At 39.4% G+C, this 6,477-nt stretch overlaps 1 pseudogene; it reads right to left on the reverse strand.

The window, feature by feature from the left end:
• Positions 1–2,097: 2,097 nt before the first annotated feature.
• LOC128423816 (uncharacterized) lies at positions 2,098–2,220 on the reverse strand (annotated as a pseudogene).
• Positions 2,221–6,477: the final 4,257 nt, after the last annotated feature.

A 6,477-nucleotide genomic window follows, 5' to 3' on the forward strand; every position in this document is an offset into this window, starting at 1 on the left:
GGACAGGAGACTCCTGAACTTAGGGGAGAAACACTGGAACCCTGACCTTAAATAGAGCATTTAGATGCTTTGCCTAAGGTTGAGAGGAGCATTGAGATCAGCAGAGTGTGTTTCTGGATGCCATGTTCCCCCTTTCCAGTTAGTAGCAATGGACATTCACGATGCATATTTACTCTAAAATAAGTCCCACTATGTTAAATGGGTATTACACCTAGGAAAGTGTGCTCAGGATTGCAACCTTAAGTTTTTGTTTTGTGGTTTTTTTAAAAAAAACACAACAACATTCCATACTTCTTTTATAGCACTATGTGGTCTTAAACAACTCAACCATAATGCACATTTATTATCATGCATTATTTTCAGTGAACATTTAATATCTCAACCCACAATGACTGCAAGCATTTTGAGACACAAGTAGAATTTCTTAAATGTAGCCAAGCTTAATGTACTTCCAGTAATTGCAGAGATGCACGAATATAAAAAGACACATATGGAATTCTGGGACCAATATTATTCATTCAAACAAATAACATGAGTGGAACATTATTAGAAGCACAAGGCTGGAACGCAAAGCCATTAGGTGGCATATCGCCCCCACCATCACCTCCCTGATGTCTTTGATTTTACTTACCAGAATACTCATTAATGTAATGCTGAAAAGCCTGCTGTTTAAAGCACTTGACCTATTTTTATGGAAAAGACTGACTAATATCACAAGCAAATACATTCTGTGTGATAAAGGAAGAACAGTTAATTAAGGGTCATAGAAAATGTAAAGATTCAACTTGTGATGTCTATTTCCACGAAAAGCAGCCACATACATTTGTATAGATAGAAATATAAAAATGAAGATACGTTGGCCATTTTTAGATACGGTAAATGAGAAACATGATTTAACAAAAAGCCTTTATAGAAAGGTTTTTCTTCCACCATCCTTATTGTTAGAGAAGTTACTGTTGTATTGACAAGTTGAATCGTGTGCAGAGGAGGATGACCAGGATGATGAAGGGTCCATAAACCAGGCCTTATGAGGAACAGTTGAGGGATTTGGGTATGTTTAGCCTGGAGAAGACTGAGATGTGATATGATAGCCCTCTTCAAATATCTGAAGGGCTGTCACATGGATGATGGAGCAGGCTTGTTTTCATCTGCTCCAGAGGGTAGGACCTGCACCAATGGATTTAATTTACAAGAAAGGAGATTCTGACTAAACATTAGGAAGAACTTTCTGATAGAAAGAGCTTTTTGACAGTGGAATTGACAACCTCAGGTGGTGGAGGACTCTTCTTCATTTGAAGTTTTTTAACAGAGGTTGGATGGCCACACACCAGAGATTCTTTAGGTGAGATTCCTGCATTGCTCCAATCTAGCTGTACTTATGCATCTATGATGCTCCAATCTAGCTGTACCTACTGCCTGAAGATGCTATAAATTACATTGCAGAACAGGTAGATCCACTAGTGTTTTTAAGGTGGAAAGCAACCAAATGATGACTTCCCCATCACTTAAATGTTTCTATGAAATCTTCGCAATATGGCACAATCAAGCTCACCGTGTTGTGAAATTCATCAAGGCCCTTTCTTCATTTACTCCTGGATATGTCTCTGCCACTAGAGGCCCAAGCGCCCTCTAGGAGTACCTTTTACCAGCTTTGCTGGTTCACCAGCTACAACCATTCCTAGCCTGACCACCGTAGCCCAGGCACGGTTAACTTCCTTGCTGCATTACTGCAATGAGCAATATGTGGGCCTAGGTTTGGCAGTCCCTGCAGCTGATGCAGGAAGTGGTAGCCAAATTGCTGTTGGGGACACAAGGCTGACAACATGTGATGCCATTCTTAAAATATGCACTGGTTGCCCACCTACTACCTGGTCAAGTTCAAGATTCTTGGGCTGGGTTTTGTTTTTGGGTGATTTGTTGCTGTTATTGATATTAATAGTTTGTATCTTTATTTTATATGCCTGTTGTCTTTGTCCATGGAGTTTTCTTGGCAGGGATACTGGAGTAGCTTGCCGGTTCCTCCTCCAGGTGGATCACGTTTGGTCAAAACTCTCCACTATGACCTGTCCATCTTGGGTGCCCTGCTTGGCATAGTTCGTAGCTTCTCTGACTTATTCAAGTCCCTTCGCCACGGCAAGGCAGTGATCCATGAAGGGGTAGATATTAAACTGATAAGAACAGATACTACACTTGATCTTAGCCAAAAGGCCGAGAAGAAGGCTGATCGCCGAAGAATTGATGCTTTTGAATTATGGTGCTGGAGGAGACTCTTGAGAGTCCCATGGACTGCAAGAAGATCAAACCTCTCCATTCTTAAGGAAATCAGCCCTGAGTGCTCACTGGAAGGACAGATCCTGAAGCTGAGGCTCCAATACTTTGGCCACCTCATGAGAAGAGAAGACGCCCTGGAAAAGACCCTGATGTTGGGAAAGATGGAGGGCACAAGGAGAAGGGGATGACAGAGGACGAGATGGTTGGATAGTGTTCTCAAAGCTACCAGCATGAGTTTGACTAAACTGCGGGAGGCAGTGGAAGACAGGAGTGCCTGGCGTGCTCTGGTCCATGGGGTCACGAAGAGTCAGACATGACTAAACGACTAAACAACAACCATCTTTATTTTAGATCTTATAATTTATGTGGAAATTGTTCAGTGTGTTCTTTTTGATGTTTCATTTATTGTTTAGGACTATTTTTGTTATGATTTTAAGTAATTTTTTTGTAAACTACATTGAGCATGGTATTAACCTTGGAAAGGTGGCATACAAATGAAATGAAATGAAATGAATGAATGATTGAAAATGGTTTCATAATGTGAAACTAAATGTTCACTCCAGTTTTAGACATTTATTTTAGAGAGAAACTGATTTTTGAGTAAAAATGAAGAGAAGAAGAGCAACTTAGATAACACCTGCTATCCTGAAGGTACATAAACAAATAAGCAAAAAGAGAAATCTAGGAGGCCAAAAATATGCAAAAGGTAGGTTCAGCTGGCTAGAAATAGTAACTATATTCTCACCCTTTTCCTTTAGCAAACCAAAAGCTGCTAAGAGAAACCACCAAAAGATTGTTCACAGAGCTCCTGGATAACACTGGAAGCAACCTGATTTGGATTGGGTTGGGTCTATGTTCTGAGGGCCAAAGCTGCACAAGAACATACATTTTCCCTTTGAAATAGAAAGTTTAGCTCAGGCATTCTGCTGAGTCAGCCATATGGCTGAGTGAGATAAGGTGCTGATGGAGTTAATCCTTTGTGTGCTATACAACAGTTGTATTTGCTAGAATTAACTCTGCCTTTGCTGGAGAGCCAGGTGGCAAGTTGAACATGTCCTTGCTAGATAGCAGAAAGAAAATGCTGGTAAATATCTAGGAGCTAAAATTATCAGTCTATGCCCTCCCTATTTGCCTGAAATGTTGCAAGCTCTGTTGATGCTGCAGTAAAATATTTAGGCAATGTTTATGGGCCTGTCTCTCTTAACACAGATTCATCAACTCATATGTTACATGTTGCAAAAACATGTTACGTGTATAGCCACAGAAGTTTAGTTTTTAGATATCTGTGGGTGGTATTCAATTAAGTTCTACTCAAACACATTGAAATCAATGAGCATGGTTAAGTTCATTCATGAATTTCAATGGGTCTACGCTGAGAATAAGTTAGTAGCTTGGAATGTCAAAGGCTATGGAGAATAGCAAGATGGTTAGTAATTGCAAAATGCTATGTAAACTAATGCTATGTTGCCTGTGAAAGATGCACAAAAAGACAAGAGGGGTGTGTGCGAGCTTTGGTTGTGGTGCAGAAGCAGATCATCCAGTTCTGAAGATCCACAATTTGTCAATAAGGTTTAGCATCTTCATCCTCATCTTACAGTTAGGCTCAAGATTATATACATGGGTTATTTATGCTCATAACTACTACCCTGTATGGTAGGCTAGGCTGAGGTAGTGATTTACCCAAGATAGCCCAGTGAACTTAATTGCTGTGCAAGGATTTGAATCTGTGGGCATTTCCAGACAGTCACTATTTTCATACTGGCAAGCTCAGGTTGTGGAATTAAAACTAGTTTGGTGACCTCGTACAACAAACCCATTCCGTACAACAAATCTCTGCACTTTTAGTGATAAGGAAAGTCCTAGGCCAACCCCAAACTCTCTCACCACCAAAGGAACACAAGTGAACAACACAAACAACGCTGACACCAAACTCTACATACACTAAGCGTAATAGAAACACCACCACCTGACCCCACCCCCATCCATCTTCCCTCCCTCCACCCCCTTTCTTTTTCCTTTTTTTTTTCTTCTCCCCCTAATGCCTCAACAAATGAAACGGATTTGTAAAAATGTTACATGGGGGAAAAATATATATGAGGCATTACACGTCTGTAAAACAAGAAAATCCTAAATAAAATATTTTTTTTAAAAAAGTGATAAGGAAAGTGATGGGACAATGCATTAAATAGTGTGCCAAAATATTTATTTGACACAACATCATCAAATCTCCCCACAAAGCATTCCGGATATATGCTTAATAAACAGGCTGCCTAAAAGCAACTACCATCTGTCCAGTCCAAGAGTTTGCCTATCGCATGATATTGGTCTTCAGTCCAATGACACATGCAGTTAGCCAACAGAAAGTGGCTAATTGATTCCTGTTTGTCAATATTTCAGATAATGGGCTTTCCTCTGTTCTTCTAAGCTTTGTTTTTATACATGCTTCCTTAGTGTTGCTTCAGAGAAAGAGTCAGTATCTCGATTGTGTGTTAGAAGCACCATCTTCTCATTTAAATGATTGAAAACTTTTTCGGCGAGAATAAAAGGTTACGACTATTTTGCTCTGGTAATATCATTGCTGCCCATGTGACTCTGTTTCCTAAGGTCCTTACTTTGTGGCAGTATTGCTGATCAGACGGGTCAGCCTCAGATCAAGAGCAATTAAATTATGTGAACCAGCAGGCACAATTTGAATCGACCCTTTCCTCTCACCCTTATGATTCACTACCATAGAATTTGTTAATTGAAGGTTTTAAATACCAGTGGGTGAGAAACCGCTGTTTCTGACCCTGGGTGCTCTGTTTCTGCCTTTCTTTCCTGCTTTGATTATACCAAGACACAAAGCTGTTTTTTAACCACGAAAAACATAACTGAACTTACCCAGGGGAAGATATATTCTAAAAGAAGAAGGAAGAAATGAGAAGTGGAGAACCTTTGGCCCTCCAAATGTTGATGTGTTCAAATTCCCATCACCCTTGACTATTGCCCATGGTGGTTGGTACTGATGGGAGTTGGAGTCCAATAGCATCTGGTGAGACAAAGGTTGTCCACACCAAGAATGAATGATATACTTCATATACATGGCCAATGATACATCTGGCTAACTATAAATCAGCTCTGTGTAGAACAGGCATAGGCAAACTCAGCCCTCCAGATGTTTTGGGACTACAACTCCCATCATCCCTACCTAACAGGACCAGTGGTCAGGGATGATGGGAATTGTAGTCTCAAAACATCTGGAAGGCCAAGTTTGCCTATGCCAGATGTAGAATATACGACATTGATGAATGAGGGAGCAATCCTATATACAAGAAGCTGATGTAAACCAAGTCATTGTAAGTTAAGGCAGAGTAAAGTTACAGCAGACCAGACCAAACTCTGTTCAGTAGTTCAGTTGCCGCTGGCTGAGCTGACCTAAGCCTGGCAGACAAATCCTTTAAAAATAGTGTTTTGAGTTCCTTTTTGCCATCTTAATTGAGATTGGCTTGACTGGTCATGTAACTGACCTGAATGGGCTTAAAAACCAACTTAAGCCTTCCTCTATTGTCTGCTATTTCCAAAGTATTAAAAATACGTAGCTCAGATATATGGAATTATATACAAGCAGAACGGAACATTCAGATCATGAACTAAACACACACACACACAAATAATAATACAAAATTTCCTAACCATATGAGAAGAGTTACACTAATAACAATAGTGGATGCAAGGTTTTACTCAAGAAGGATCTCAGGGAAACAAAAATGGAATATTGGCCCAATGTGTTATCACAGTGGAGAGACTTCAATATGGACACGGATGGAAGAATTCCATATGGAGTAACAGAATTAACAAAAGTTAATTTAAAATAAAAATATCATTAACATTTATTAATAATAATAACAATTGGGGAACCTATCTTGAACTTTTCATGGGAAAGAACATGAATGAGTCCGAGACACCTTAACTTAAAAGAAAGTGGAGAAGATGGTTGTTCACATGGACTTAAATGTTTATATATATTTTCTTCTTTCGTGTAAACAGCAGATGGAAAATCAGAAGTTCCACTTTTGTATGTCTCTTTTCTTTTGCTTTCTTTACTTTTTCTTTCTCTTTCCTCTCTTTATTTCTATTGCTCCATTTTTAAAAATTATTTTATCTTTCGTAGCTGTAGTTTTAGTGGATTATGGGAAAATCTCAATAAAAAAATCTTATTAAAAACAC

This window comes from Podarcis raffonei, chromosome 11 (genome assembly GCF_027172205.1).
Source record: "Podarcis raffonei isolate rPodRaf1 chromosome 11, rPodRaf1.pri, whole genome shotgun sequence".
NCBI classification, from domain to species: Eukaryota; Metazoa; Chordata; class Lepidosauria; order Squamata; family Lacertidae; genus Podarcis; species Podarcis raffonei.